This window comes from Eucalyptus grandis, chromosome 5 (assembly GCF_016545825.1).
Source record: "Eucalyptus grandis isolate ANBG69807.140 chromosome 5, ASM1654582v1, whole genome shotgun sequence".
In the NCBI taxonomy this organism is placed as follows: Eukaryota; Viridiplantae; Streptophyta; class Magnoliopsida; order Myrtales; family Myrtaceae; genus Eucalyptus; species Eucalyptus grandis.
Window position 1 is genome coordinate 54,993,215 of NC_052616.1, and position 6,846 is coordinate 55,000,060.

Here is a 6,846-nt window from a genome sequence, read left to right on the forward strand (position 1 = left end):
ATATTTAACTTAGTCAGAATAAAAACATTCTCAGGTAAATCATGCAGTAAGTAAAAACACCAGCTAAGTGATTATTGTGAAACATGTCATTTCGTAAGATTTTAAGTACAAGCTAGATATCACTACAAATGAGTGCAGTCACCAGACATCAAGCAAGTTGCTACTACCACCATTGGGCTTAGTTCCAAAGCCATGGCTAATGGAATACAAATTGATGCAGGAGGTTTTCCCATGACAAAGTTATGAATTTTGTAATCTATTTAGGTAGTCTGTGTGATAATATTAGTTTCAATAAGTGGTAACACAAGGCATGCCACTCCCAATGAAGTCAATGGCAAATCTAAAATGAATTTAATGTCCAGTCAAGGGATGAGATCAGATCAATAACCCTAGTACAAATATTCTGTAGAACAGTTCGTAATGTAATCTTATTCTAGGTTGTTGAAAGCATAGACCTGTTCTTGGGTTCTTTTTGGGTTCTTTTGGGCGAACATCTTATGCTATCTTGTACATCTCCATCTTTGTCAAATGGTATCACAAGCACAACAATTGTTATTTAAAAGAAACCAAGACAAAACAAAGGCTAAAATTGAGAATTTTTGTAGCTTCAATAGAAAATCAAACAATGCAGGGGAATAAACATCTAAACAACCAAAGAAACAACAAGACCTTTCAAAACTCTCCAGCACTTTTTAATTGCAGAAAGAAGATTATAATCATCTCATACCATGTCATCCAAAATTCCAAATAACAGAAACAGTTATAGAGAAGCTTCATTTCAGGCAAAGAGATAGGTAAACCTTGGAGCAGATCTGTCAGGCGTCGAGCAGAGGAGGACCCAGCAGCAAGGGCAGTAGTGGCTTCGCAGGGGAGGGCAGCGCGGAGAGGCGCTGCAGCAGGGGGCTCGGCGGGACGCGGTGACGTCGGGTCGATGTAGATCAGCACAGCAGTGGCTTTGACAGGCTACTGGTATCGCAGCTAGTGAGGGCAGCAAGGATCGACGCGGCTTCAGCTGGCGTCAGCGAGCAGAGTAGGGGGCGTCGTTCAGGCGGCGGTAGATCAGCAGTAGGGGAGCTTGGGAAACAATGCGCAATGAGACAAGGTGGGCTTGCGGACACGAGATTTACGAGTCAGGGGCGTCGGCGAGGCAATAGTAGCAGGTGGAACGGCGAGATCGAACGGAGGCGGCGTCGGTGCTCGGGTGCAAGCTTGGCGGGGTCGGCGGCTTCGCGGGCAAAACCGGTGGAGCTCGACGGGGTCGGTGGCTCGGCGGAGCTTCGGATGACCAGCAGAATGGCAGCGGTGGTGCGAGCACGAGGGGTGCGACAAGAGCGGCAGAGGCGGCGTCGGTGCTTCGCGATTTCGGGAGGTAAAGATAGAAAGGGAGAAAGAAATAGATTAGTTTTGCTTTTACCGCGTGCATTTTGGGGGCTTCAAACCGATTCCCAAACTAGTCTGGTCGATCCGGTTTTCGGGTGGGTAATCCCTCAGAACCGGTTCCCAGACCGGTTCAAACAGGTCTGATTTTGGGAACCGGTTCCCGGATTAGTTTCAACCGGAACTGGTTCTCGACCCTATTTTCCAGGTGGGTCGATCCAGGAACCGGGTTGACCTGGACCGGTTGCACACCCCTAGAGCTAAGGCACCTGCTCTTAAGGTTCTCCGCCTAGCTTGGTTAAAGCTCTTTTGTCATTCTCGAAAGTGCATCAATTCGCCAAGGACTACTCTTTAATTTTTCCGGCGATTTTGCTTTAACTCCTTGTCCATGTTCACCTACTTAATTACTTCTTCGCCCACTTAAAAGGCAAAATTCAATTACATAAAATAAGAATTTTTTATTGTCATTTTAGAATGATAAAAAGCGATATCATCCATGAAGTGTTTGCAAAAAAAAAAAAACATCAAGATGTCTTATTAATCATAACTTTTTCACATCAATTTTTTCAATGTATTAATATATACTCCTATAACGTCTTTAGCATGCTCTATGTAAAGATATTTCACAAATAATGAGAAAATTAGACAAATTATTTGATGTAGTAAATTAAAAACTTGATATATATTTTCTTGGAAATTTCTCTTTTTGCCAAAACTCATATATGCTGAAGTAAAATCTAAAAACAGAAAAAGAAAGCATAGTGCATTTAATATATGTGAGATACCATACTAAGCAAAAATAAAATATGTGAAATGCTTAATTCTGACAGCCAGATCCTAAATAGAAATAGAAATAAATAAATAAGTAAAAGGTGGGACATTTACTTTAAATTACAGTTGAATGATTGAGGTCAAGTTTTTTTTTTTTTTAATGAAAATAGGGATGAATTGAGTTACACATAAGAGTGGAAATAGCACCGCCCTTTATTTATGACAATCATAATTTCTTTCCATTTTCACTATTCATATATTTTGCTCTAAGAGGCTTCTGCAAAAATGTTAAAATGTCAATTTGTTGCATACACGCAAAGTGCGTGCACTTATGCCAATATTATGCAAGGAAAAGAGGTGTCTACATTCTTTATGTTGTCATTATCTAAGCCACACGCAATCATATGGGTACAATTTATCTATCTCGTATTATAATTTCTTTCCATTTTTATAATTCACATCTTTGATTATGAGACACTTACGCAAAAATTTTCAAATGTTGAAATTTTACGTACATGGAACGCTGGGTGTGTGTACTTTCGCTTGTATTATCTGATGAGAAGAAGTGTCTATTTTTTACGTAGTTTCTACTTAAAAAACTGGGATTAAAAGTATCCCGATATTAAGAATCGAAGGAGTGAGATTACGCGAGACCACGCCATAAACGATTTTCGGTCAAAATGACGAGCAAAAATCGCATAAAGCCTCGACTGGGAAGATTAGCACCGGCAACGAGATTTGAACTGAAGATGGAGCACTTTGAGACTTTCGACCAAGAAAACAGAGTAACATAGTATGCTTGGCAGCTGATGAAATCACCTCCTCCAATGGTGATTAATGATGTCGGAAAGATGATGAAAAAGAGCAAGAATCTTGTAGAAACTTCTCGAATTTCCTTTTTCCCCCCAAGAACGAGTTTCTTGGGTTGCTTTCAATTTTCTCTCAGTTGTGAACTAAAAAATATCTTCTTCCCTTCTAACGAACGAAATTCACCTTTATGAAGGACAAAGGTTGCAAAAGAAAGTCTTTTGACAGGTGCAACGTCGGGGACCTGATTACACAAAAGCACACCAGATAGCTCGGAAAGTTTGCACATTGTTCCACAATCAGATATTGGGAGAGCAAACACTTACTTTTCTGAGCTCAGAGTAGTAAATTCTATGTGCAATAGCAGACGTGATTTCGAGAATATAAAGTTTCAATCTATAAACAAACACACATGTAACCACGCAACCCCACATGCGCGGAGAGAGCTTGTGAATGCCTATTAAAAATGCCTGAATCCTCTTTTATTATCATATATCCATAAAGTTGATCTCAAGGCACCTTGGCAATCCCAAGCATTTCTGTCAGTTCCTTGGTTTGCAAAGTGCTTTCGCAAATGTTCAGCCTCGTAAAAGCCCCTCGGAGAGCTCTCAAAAATGAGAATGCTCATGCCAGAACAAACATGAGAATCGTAAGCATGAGGAGCTCATACAGCTTGATATGAACTAAAGTAGTCTAAAAGTTCTTGTTTTCCCGTACCAATCTTGCTAGCTCTATTATTGGAAGAGGGTCAGGGACTTATTAACACTAATTATTTAATTAGTGCCATTTCTATACTTAAACTTGATTATTTGTTAGCCAGGATGTCTACTCTGCCTTTTTACCAATTATACGTCCTAAAGTTCTCATCTGCTAAGGTCGTGAATGATAATCACTTTATTCTAGAAATCAATTTTCTGCTAGAAATCAATTTCTATTTCTATATCTATTCCTTAGACAAGTTTCTAAAAAAAAAGAATAATGTATTTGATAACAACATAAAATTTTTGTTCTCAAAATTAAAATTCATTTGATAACAACACAAAATTCTTAACCTCGAGCGGCCAGCGGCGGGATGTGGTCGATGGGAAACGGGCAAATGGCAACAAACAGTTGGCAAGCAATGGACGAAAGGTGGCTGGCGGCTGATGGCGGACAATGGGTGGGTAGCTAGCTAGGAGCAAGGGTAAGCGATAAGAAAATTTGAATTTCACATTTTTGTTCTAGAAGTAGAAAAGTTAAAAGAAAAAAATGAAATTGTTTTACCAAATAGATTTCTATTTCAAAGTTGCTCTCAAGAGCAGAAAAATAGAAAAACAAAGAAATGTAATAATTATCATGCACGCCCTATGTCCATGTGATTATTTTATATTTATTATGGTCCTAGTGAGTGGCCTAAGTATCTAACTAGGCTCCTAAACAAATGATAAAAAAACACAATCAAAGAAATGATAGAACAACGAAAAAAGAGAGTAAAAAAAAAATGAATTGCAGTAAAGTTACCCAAAATAAGTCGGGCAAAGAAAATGACATGATATTGTTATTAAGCCCTGGAATACCAACCCTGTGGAACGAATCCAATTTTTTTAAAGGAGACTGATCTATCTAAACCATGAATTTTCTTAACTATCAAAATGAATCTATACCAACTCTACTATACCACCACCTGCGGTGGCCCAGTTGGATAAGGCTCTCATGATCCTTTGTGAGGAGGAGAGGAGTTCGAATCCCGCTAGCCGCACGGGATCTTAAGTGCAATGTCGGGGTGGTGGGTCTTCCTCTAGTGTCGCCCCAAGGTTTGCCCGCCGGCTGTCGGCTTACAGGGTTCCCTGGGTCATCAAAAAAAAAAAAAACTCTACTACTAGGATCAAACTATCTAGTCAAGGCTTATTTTTCTAAGGGTTAATACCCTGAAAAATCCAAAACTAGTACACTTGTGACAAATTTACCTCAAACTAGTTTTTTGATCTTGAAAAACCCAAAACTAGTATATATGTGACAAATTTATCCTGACTGACCATAAAAAACCCTAAACTGAAACATTTATGAAAATTTTACTCCAAACTAATTTATTCAACCTCAAAAAACCCAAACTGGTAAATTTGTGACAAATATATCCTCCGCTAAATTGGATTAATACCACAAAAAAAATCAAAAAAATTATAAACTGTGACAAACGAAGCATAAAATCTCAAATTGATATACCAGTCAACTGTCACGTGTCATTTAACTTAATAATTTGACAGTAAAATTTAACAAAAATTAATAGATTGTAAATTTGTCATAAATGTACAAGTTTTTTAGGTTTTTTGTAGTAAAAAAAATAGTTTATGGTAAATTTGTCACAGGTGTACCAATTTGGAATTTTTCAAAGTATTAACCATTTTTCTAACTATTTCTCTATATATTTTTCTAATATTTTATATTCAGATTTTTAAATTTTTTTTAAATTTCTTATCAGAGAATGAGGACCGGGCCAGGCCCTCGAAGCCAAGTGTGCATTAAATTCATATCCTGAAAGTCTCGTTGACGAAACTGCATGGGCCTCTTATAACAAACCCTCATTTCAATTCGAACTATTAAAGCCCACCATCAAATACAATTAAGCTAGACCCAATTTTCAAAGCGGCCATAACAGGCCCATTCTCCACTCATGCTGAGGCCACCACACTTGTTTGATTATCTCCTTTTGCTGAGCATTTTATAGGTTTTCAACGATCTATCAAATCCTTGAAGATGTGGCAATTATTTGGATCAAACCACATTAAGCCTTAGTTTTAGACCGCAGGTCATATAACTTCTCCATATGTTGCGACGATTCATACAGAAATTACGAGAATAGACATGATTACAATTGAATACGATTAGAGGATTCATTGTGACGTGGGTTGTTATAAACAAAATTATACTATAAAAGGTCCCCCTACTTCGATCAAACCTAGCAAATGCAGCATGCGTAAGCTTAAGATGTACACATATTCGTGTGCAACGTGTGTTGCCGTGAAATGTCATACTTTTAGTCTAGTTATTGAGATAAGGCATAAGCTTTGATATTTCTGTCTCGTCTTGCATGAAGTGTAAGAGAAGCACCTGCTAGGGGTAAGCACGGTCCAAGTTGGGCCAGTCCAACATCTAATGCAGAAATCAACCTGCACAATGTCAGTCCTCAATTTCTAGAATCAAGGACCGACCCTATTAAGCTTGGGATCAAGGACCAAACAGACCTATGGATCCAGTACGGTTCTAGGGTCAACTCGGGACAAAATTTTTTTTTTTTTTTACTTTTTATATTCCTTAAAAGGATAAACGCACCACTTCAAATTACATATTCATCAATAACGCAACATTTAACAATCAAATTATGAACACCATTACATATCAAACATAAATATAAGATAAGGTAACGACATAAATTTACATTTGCTAAAAACAACAAACCATAAAAACGAACATGCAAGGCGAGAAAATAGAGGCGGGTAGTGAGGCACGTGAGCAGAGGCGAGCGACAAGGTGAGTGAGGAAAACGAAGAGAGGCGAATTGTGAGCAAGGCGAGCAAGGCCAAGACGAGTGAAAAGGGTTTCTTTTTTTGCTTTTTTTTTTTTTAATTAGGATTGAGTTTCTTTCTACTTTCTAATTTACATGACAAATTGAAATACAAAGAGAAAATAGAAGTTTTTGCTAGAATTTAGAGTAGACTATTATGTATAAAGTTGGTCTGGGTTGGACTAACCATAAACTCTCAGAATCAAGAACCGACCCACACAATGCAGGGTCAATGAGTCCTAGGATCAATGACCGACGCAATCCCTTTGGGGACTGGACCAAGACCAGCCAGGTTGGGCTGGTCTAGGGTTGGTCCAAGGTTGACCATAGACCGATGCTTACCGCTAGAA